Consider the following 9813-nt stretch of genomic DNA (forward strand, 5'->3'; position numbering starts at 1 on the left):
AAAGTGTGGGAAAGAGGGTGTTTGCCATCTTTGCTGATTTAGTAGCTTGTACACACATTTCCCAACCACATGCTAGAACATTGGACAGTACCATTTTGCTTTAATCTCAATAGACGTGTAACAGACCATGCTGAGGACTAGGTGAATGCCTTCCATTCATCCCCCCTCCACTAACCTGTCTTTCCCCTCCCAACTGGTCTTAACCCCAGAGTCTTGGGTTAGATCGATCCTTGATATGTGAGTCCCCTGAAAAAGTCCTCTCTGCTTGAACCTCTCCCACCCACCCAGCCCCAGTGACAGGTATTTTCAAGGTCCTTCATTCCTTTTCAAGATAACAGTTATAGGTTAATATCAAATACACATTCACCTTCCCAAATCTACAATTTCCAAATCCAAAATGCTCTGCCATCTAAAAGTTTGTTTTGTTGATTCCTTTAACAGCAAACCCTATTCTGAACTGGTGTGAAGCTATTTATGGTCTTTCTTTATCCCATTGTATGATCCATGGCAGAAATACCAGAATATCAGGAATATTGATGTGTTTCATCATGATACTGCCCCAGACCCTGACCAGGATGTCACATAGTGTGCAGTCAATGCACTGTATCATCTTTCCAAACTTTGAAAAGTCATGGGAAGTTTTGGATAAGAAATTATGAACCTGAATCTGCTTCTCTAAGTATAATATTTGGTCTTCTATAACCCAATTTATTTTTTCTGGATGATTTATAACTGATTGAGAGGGATGCATTCTAGTCCCCTGCTACTTGTTTGCTTCTTTGTTTTTAACTTGTATCTCCTGTAATTGTAGCTTCATGAATATTGTGCTTTGTTATTTGGTACATATTTATAATCGCTGTAGTCACTGTCAATTGCATCTTTGAGCATATAAAGTATCTTTCTTCATCTTCACTTTACTTGATATTATGACCTGTGGGGCACCTGGGTGGCTCAGTCAGTTAAGCGCCTGCCTTCGGCTCAGGTCATATCTCAGGATCCTGGGATCGAGTCCCAAGTCAGGCCCTCTGCTTAGCAGAGAGTCTGCTTCTCCTTCTGCCCCCTCCCCTCCCGTGCTCACTCACGCTCTCTCTCTAATAAATAAGTAAAATCTTAAAAAAGAAAAAAAGATTATGACCTGTGCTCTGTTTTCTTTGTATTTGCCTCATGTACCTTTGTACATACTTTCCTTTTCAACCTTTCAGAAGACACTTTGTCCTAGATGGGTCATTTGTTTGATTTACAGTATAAAGGTGGGTCTTGGGGCACCTGAGTGGCTCAGTCAGTTAAGCGTCTGCCTTCGGCTCAGGTCATGGTCCCGGGGTCCTGGGATCAAGACCCGCATTGGGCTCCCTGCTCAGCAGGGAGGCTACTTCTCCCTCTCCCTCTGACCCTCCCTGCTGCTCATGCTCTCTCTCTCTCTCTCAAATGAATAAAAAATCTTAACAAAAAAAAAAAAGTGGATCTTGCCTAAAGAACAGTCTGAATCTTTTTTTTTTTTTGTAGGTGAGTTAAGCCTGTTTCAACATTTATTGATATGCCACATGTTAGCCTTAGTTCTATCATATTAATATATTATACTTTATAACTTTAAAAAGCTTTTACTAATCTGTCGTCTTTGCTGCTGTGAGTAATTCCTCTCAAATTTCGGGTTTTCATTTTTGCTCTAGTTTTTAGTTTTACTATTTCTTTAAAGATTTTATTTATTTGACAGAGAGAGACACAGCGAGAGAGGGAACACAAGCAGTGGGAGTGAGAGAGGGAGAAGCAGGCTCTCCTCCGAGCAGGGAGCCCGATGTGGGGCTCGATCCCAGGACCCCAGGATCATGACCTGGGCCAAAGGCAGATGCTTAACCAACTGAGCCACCCAGGCATCCCCAGCTTTTACTTTTATAATGACAATCTTAAAGAATACCTCTTGTTTTCTATTATCTAACAATTATCTTTCTATAAACAACAAAAAATGAGCACATTTCTCTTCTTCCCTTTTTTTCTTCTTCTACACAATTTTAGTCCATAATATCTTTCTCAGAGGTTGGGTGTTTTTTGTCAGCTTTGAGGAATGTTCTTTGGCCCCCAGTTATTAGAGACATAGCAATCAGGAAACAGAGTCTACCTCTCACCTACTTTCCCCGTTCCTCTGCCAACATTTGTTACATGATTTAATATTGTCAGGACACATAATTCTTCCACCCTTTTCAATCACTGTAATGTGTAGGATTATGTTAGGTTGGTCTCCAGTAAACGTGTTCAAGGCTTGCTGCCAATCTTCCTTCCATATTTTCCCTGATTATCTCTGACTTGGCTGGCATTCATCCTCTGGGAGTTTTCTCAAGAAAGGTCCATAGAGTCAATATTTTCTGAATTTTTTCATGTTCAAGACTATCTGTAGTCTTTATAGTTGAAGGGTAATTTGGCTGGATGTAAAATCCTTAGGTAACACTTTTCTTTCCCCTTGATGATCTTGTAAGTATTGCAACACCACTTCTGGCCTTGAACGTTGCTGGAGAGTAGAGGGTGGTTCAGTTGGTTAATCGGTCATCCTTAAAGGTCTAACACCTTTACTAGGTTATATCTCTAGGGTGACTCTCCTGGGCTGATCTCTCCTTACAGATGGTGTAAACTATAGTCTCCTTCACTTCAGAAAATCAGATTTCTATTCAATCTGTTCCATTGTTTTGGTGTTCTTCTTCAGAGGCTCCAATGATGTGTCTACTGATTCTTGTTTGCTGTATTCTAGATCTATCATTTCTCTCTACTCTTTTTTTAAATTCTCTATTTCCACTCAATTTTATTGCCTTTCTGATGTCTCTCCTCCACATCCCCTACTATAGTTTTTTAAAATTGCCCATTATTTGTACCTCCTTCCATCTCTAAACAAAATTTTTAAAATATTTTATTTATTTATTTGAGCGAGCGAGAGAGAGAGAGAGACGAGCGGGTGGGAGGGGCAGCGGGAGAGTGAGGAGCAGGCTCCCAGCTGAGCAGGGAGCTCAATGCATGGCTCGATCCTAGGACCCAGATCATGATCTGAGCTGAGGGCAGATGCTTAACCAACTGAGCCACCCAGGTGCCCCTGTACCTCCTGCCATTTCATCTTTATTTCTCTGATACTTTATTTTCTCTGAGTTCTACCCACCCATGCTTCCTCTCCTCCTATTATCTCAACATCTCTTCCCTGTGTTCTTTCTCTCTTCAACTTTTTATTTTGAAAAATTGCAAACTGACAGATGTGTTGGAAAAATAATACAATGAACATCCATAGATCCTTCCCATAGATCCATAGCTGTGAGCATTGCACCATATCTTTTTGAAATTTTGCCCTCTCTTTACACACACACAATACACAAACACATTTTTCCAAACCATTTCAAAATAAACTGCAGACATCGTGACACTCTATCCACAAAAACGTCAGCCTGCCATACGTAACTACAATACTAATTTAACAATAAGGGGTGCCTGGGTGGCTCAGCCGGTTAAGCATCTGCCTTTGGCTCAGGTCATGGTCCTGGGGTCCTGGGATCGAGTCCTGAGTCAGGCTCCTTGCTTAGCGGGGAGCCTGCTTCTCCCTCTGCTTGTGCTCTTTCTCTCTCTCTCTCTGACAAATAAATGAATAAAATCTTTAAAAAAAACCAAAAAAAACAATAATTCCATAATATCATCTAATATATAATCCATAGTAAAATTTCCTCAATCACCCTCAAAATATTAGATATTTTTTAAGCAGTATCCAATCATACATTGCATTTGGTTATGTCTCTTCATTTTCTTTTAATGTAGAAGCCCCCCCAACTTTTGTTATATTTACTTTTTTAAAAATACACCCATATTCTAGTGTCCCATATTCTAGATTCGTCTTTAGTTCTTTATATTTCATTTGTTTTGTAACACTTATATTTTCAATAAGCTATCAGCTAGGTCTAAAAATTTAATTAGATTCATATTAGACATATTTGGCTGTGATTATATTGTGCATTTCATATTGCATTCCATCAGAAGGCATATGATGTCAGGCTGTCTCATTATTAGTAATTCACAGTTTGATCACGTGGTTAAGGTGGGTAACTGCCAAGTTTTACCAAGGTAAAGGTACATATCTTCCCTATAATTACTAATTAATCTGTATGGTGCTACTTTATCACCATATGAATATCTTGTTGCCCAATTACCTCTTACCCAAAGGCTTTAGCAACTATTGAGAACCTGAATCAATTATTACATTAAGGATTCCAGAATGGTGACTCAAAAAAAATTATTTGTGTTCTTGTGTTTCTATTTTGTGGTTTTCCTTCATAGAAGCAATGACTAGATTCCCTTTTTAGAATTCAGCAGCATAATGTTTGGACTGTTCTCATCTGCTCTATGGCAATGTTTTCCTGATGAGTATTCTTCAATTGTTGGAAATTTTTCCTACTCTCTTCCTCTTTCATTTTGTGGTGGATTTAATTTGCTGCTGGGTATAACTCACAGTTGAATGGTCTCATAATTTGCTTGAGGCTCCTGCAGGGGTGGCCAGGGGAGCCTTCCAGGCTAGCTAGTTTTCCCCACCACCATCAACTAGAGACACAGGCTGCTTCCTACAATTACTGCTCATCCATCTGTTGCCTTGTATAGCCTTACACGAAGGATTCAAGATGGCCACAAATTCTTTGCTACTCTACCACAAATAGGATGTGGTAAAAGTGACAGTGTGGGGCTTCCCCAAACTGGGTCACAAGATACCTTGTTGCTTTGGCTCAGGCCCCTTGGGGCAATTGCTCTGCTGGAAGTCACAACCACGTAAGAAGTCGGACTATCCCGAGACCACTAAGCTCTGAGGAGACCCATCCTGGCCACATGGAGAGACTTCATGGAGAAAGAGGAGCGTGACAAATCGAAGCAGTGGACATGTGAGTGAAGGAGGCTTAGCCACCCTCTGACAGCAACTGTAATAAGGAACCCCAAGCAAATGCTACCAGGTGAGACTGCCACCTCTCAGAATTGTGAAAGACGGTAAGTTGGTGTTTTCAGGCATCAAGTTTGGAGGGGGTTTGTTACGCAGCAATGGGTAACGGAAACACCCACTTCTACTGGTTGCAGGAACCTAATTGGGGTCTAAAATGTCTTCTGCTGTCAGCCTTGCTCACCCAGTCCCCAGAACTGCTGTTACAAAGAAGCCATGTCACTTGAAATTGCCTTCTTCACCTTCAGGAGGCACATATTTTTCTGGAACTTTCTCACATCTATCTCCTTTGAGCCTCCCTGTCTGTCCCTCTTCATCCCTTTTCCCTTCACATTCTCCTTTGTGACTTCTGCCTGCCATCAGGCACTTGGGCAATCTTTTCCCGTAGTTTGGAGTCTGCAAACTATACTTATCCCCTACCTTCATTAAAAACTATTGTCTGGGGGCTGCCTGGTGGCTCAGTCAGTTAAGCATCTGACTTTGACTCGGGTCATGATCTTAGGGTCCAGGGATCGAGCCCCACATTGGGCTCCCTGCTGAGAGGGGAGTCTGCTTCTCCCTCTCCCTCTGCCCCTCCTCGCCCCCTACCCAACCCGCTCATGCTCTCTCTCTCTCTCTCAAATAAATAAATAAAATCTTTTAAAAAAACCTATTGTTTGTGGGGGAAGCGCCTGGCTGGCTCAGTCAGAATAGCATGCGACTCTCAATCTCAGGGTTGTAAATTCAAGCCCCATGTTGGGGTGTAGAGATTACTTAAATAAATGAATAAATGAAAACTTCAAAATGTATTTATATATATTGTCTATGGGATTTTCCCTCCATTTTTCTTGTTGCTTTTAAATGATTTCCAATAGAAGAGAGGGAAATGGGGGTTTCTGTGTAGAGGCCGCTTTTAGGCAAACAGGCTTGGACAATGGAATAGAGAAAGGACCACAGCGACCCCACCCCCCCCCCCCCCCAATAAACAAAAGCCCAACTGGTGACCCACCTCAAATAGCCACAGGCCCTAACTGACCAATGGGCTATTTACAAGCAGGCACAGGCACCAAACAAGGGGAGATCCCATAGCGCACCATACCACCTTATATTCTGCCTTTGAACAGCCTCCACCCACTGCCGGGACGCAGTCTCTCCTCTCCGTCCTGCGCGCACTTCCTCGCGGGGGATTCAATAAACTTCTTCCGCCTTTGTCCTGCCTCAGGTGAATTCTATCACCCACCGGCTTCCACCTGATCATCGCCCCACACTTGGGGGCCCCCCATCCGATAGAGAGACACCCCATTTAGGCACCGTATTCCACAAACACTTGCCTATCGTGAGTCACTACTAGATTTTCAATGGCTACATTCTTTTAAATGCACCATCACTGCATCATCTGCTAACAGACACTGAGGTTGCTTCCAGCAGTTCGCTATTCCAAGCAATGCTGCAGTGAGGATCCCTTTACCTAGATCCTTTGTGCACTTAAACAAGTATTTCTGCAGAATTTTCTACAAGTAGGATTTGGGGGTGCAAGGGCAATGGCTGATGCAGGGCTTTTTATGCCACATCAGAATATGGGGAAAGAGCTCCATTTTGCTGGAGCTGAAGCTAGAGAGCCCCTTAAGTAAATTCACCTGGCTTCCACTACCCCTAGTAAATCGTTCCAGTGTTGTGTTGCTGGCTATAACGAGCTTGTGAAAGAACTGGACCAGTCCAGTTTGGAAAAACTATGTCATCAAAGAGCTTTTCCATTCAAACCTTCGAGATCTCAAAAGGCAGAGGTGGAAGGATTTTGGGGCGCCTGGGTGGCTCAGTCATTAAGCGTCTGCCTTCGGCTCAGGTCCAGGGTCCTGGGATCAAGCCCCCCCAGGCTCTCTGATCAGCAGGGAGACTGCTTCTTCCTCTCCCTCTGCCCCTCCCCCACTCTCTCTCTCTCTCTCTCTCTCTCAAATAAAATCTTTAATAAAAAAAGAAACTCAATCACAGTATCTGTTGCAGAGCACGTGCACAGTGACTGTACATTATCTTAATATAACATAAAAGATCCTTCCGTCCCCCAAATTTTATGGCATCAGAAGAGGTACAGAGAAGACGTGGAAAAAAGGATGGAGGCTGTCAGCCTCCTAGAAGAGATTTTTTCTTTTTGGTGCAAAGGCACATACCTGGGAGCAAACAGAATGGATTGGGGTGGGGAGCGGTGAAGAGTAGGGAGGGAGGCATGGCCAGGGTAAGAAAGTGTGTTTTCCCAAAGGGAAAAGTCCACAGTGGGAGGTAGAACTTCGGTTTTCTGAGAAGTGAGGAGTTGCTGAGTTAGTATCCAGTTTACAGCGTCCGTGGGAGCTCTGCTCTTTCTCTGTGCCCAATCAATCAATAGACACATTCCCAGACCCTGGGGAGGTTTTAACTGATCTTCTAACAGGTACTGACTGATGACTCCTCACCCCCTTGAGCATCAGACAGATGTGTAAAAAGTAATGTCTTGTTTTGGCTTCAGTGTCCCAGGTATGGTTGCACATGTTAAAAAAAAAAATTTCAACCAAGTGAATTTGAAGATCTGATTGGCTTTAGTAAGTGATTCATGAATCAGGCAGCACCCCGTGTAGCAAGTGGGGGGGTCTCCAAAAAGTTGTACAAAATGTAAGGTTTTTATAGGAAGGAGAGCGAGGCAAGAGAGTTATTAGCAAAAGATTGTTTTGGGCAAGATGACCTTTCCTTAAGGGGATGGGCAGGGGATCTTCTTATGCAGATTACTTCATCTTCGGGGTCGCGGGCGGGGGGGGGGTGGAGAAGGCCCTTGTGACAGATGACCTCATTGATGCTTGTCAGAAAATTCCTGACTGATCAGTTAAGACTACATTTGTAGGGGAGGTTGAAACTGCAGTTAGATTAGGTAGGAAGCCCCAGTTTCCTGACTTGGCCTGGCCCAAGTGACATTCTGGGCCTAGGACATTTTTTGCATTCTGCTTTGCATTGTTACCATCTGGTCACATATGGTCTCCTCTGGACTATAAAGTCCCTGAGGGCAGGAACGTGTATTAGAGTGTGATCATTCTGCCCTTAGTACTCTGGTAGGGTGCCTCTTCTGACCAGCTCCAATGAGAGGAAGCAGCCTTCTTTAGGCCTGTACCTGAACTTCTGGGTACACTCAATCCAAGTGATATGGGAAGCAAAGGCAGAAGAAAAACTATTAAATGTCCTCACTACCTACAGCCCACTGACAAGTCCTTGAAACAGGCCGAGTGACATTCCTCTAGGAACTCAGCTGCCTTGATGTTAGTCCTTTGCTAAGGGCAAAAGGCATTCTTAGCCCGACCCCCAGGATCCTAAGCTTACTTTAACATATAAAAATTCCTTTGGAAATTTCCTTTATCTCTACCCCCCAAGATACGTGTTAGCAATCCTCCCCCAAGCATATGACCCACCGATATACATCGGAAGGGTCTCATGACTCAGGTTTTATTAGACAGTAATGAATGACCTTTTCGCAACAATAGCTAGCCCCCCTCAAGGTCGTGGAAACCTTGCTCCCAAAATTCCTTAGAGACTTAACACTATCCCTAAGCCCCTCCCAACTTGGAAGTTGGGATATAATCAGCCACTCCTCGCGACCCCAGTGCAGCTTTCTCTGCCCATGGGTCCTGTCCCCGTGCTTTAATAAAACCACCGTTTTGCACCAAAGACGTCTCAAGAATTCTTTCTTGGCTGTCAGCTTCAAACCCTAGTATCTTTCCTACATCAAGAAGGAAAGGAGCTTTGTTGCTGATGTGCTTTGGAGTAGGGTTCGTGAGCCAAGAGTTCGTGAGACGTTTTTGGTGCAAAAAGGTGGTTTTATTAAAGCACAGGGACAGGACAGTTGATTATATACTTTGGAGTTGGGGGAGGTTAAAGACAAGGGAAGTTTCCAAAAGGACTTTCATATGCTAAAAATGACTTACAGGATCCTGGAGGCCTGGCCATTGTCAAGTTAAGGTTGTTTTCCCCTCTAGCAAGGTATTAACATTAAGATAGTTGGGAGATCCCTGGAAGATGTCACACATGTCCCACCCAGGAGTGGGGGGAGGTTGCACGGTGTCAGCTTGTGCTTTGTCTTCAGCTAGCCTGCCACACACACACACACACACACACACTCACACTCACTCACACGGCAGGCCCTGCCCTACGTGCGCCCCTCTTTCTACTTCTGCTGCCCGCCCAGAGCCTGGCTCCCAGCCTGAGACGCAAGGGCAGAGTGCAAGGAGAGCAGTCAGGAAATCAGAGAGAAAAGCCTGTGCATTCCTGCTTCCTTCTCAGCAAGTTTCCCAAGCAATGGGGCGACTCAGGCTGCTGGTGGCTGGGAAATCGGGGCACAAACATCTCTGCGGCAAGGGTTCCCTGAGAGCTGCCTTTTAAGGAAAAAGCCCCCCAAGCTTCTTGAAAGCCCCTCACCATCCCAGCAGGCTTTACACTCTGCAGAGCATATTCTTCCCCCTGGGACCTGTTCTGTCCAGGTTCGGGAATAAGATAAGGGTTTCCCCAGAATAGGCGAGAAGGACACGGGCCCCTGTCATCTTCCAGAAGAGCCACGGACCCATCGCCTCCCGGAAGCCAGCAGCACACCTGTCCCACAGCCCCTTGAGATCGGCTACCTCTGTCCAGCAAGGAACCATGACGCTCAACTGTTTCACTACCCGGGTTTGGGGGCAGATGGAGGTGACCCGCTGGGCACGGGAAGGGCATCTTCCCCTGAATGAGAACTGAGGCATCAGGGACTGAACAGAGAACAGGAAGGACCAGACCCGGATCGGTGCAGGCCCTGGACAGGTCCCCCAGGACAGAAGGCCTGTGGAGTGTGCTCAGTGGACGGCCAAAGAGAGAAATGGCTCTCCTGTCCCAGCGGTAGCAAAGTGTTG

The sequence above is a fragment of the Neomonachus schauinslandi genome, chromosome 9 (genome assembly GCF_002201575.2).
Source record: "Neomonachus schauinslandi chromosome 9, ASM220157v2, whole genome shotgun sequence".
Taxonomy (NCBI): Eukaryota; Metazoa; Chordata; class Mammalia; order Carnivora; family Phocidae; genus Neomonachus; species Neomonachus schauinslandi.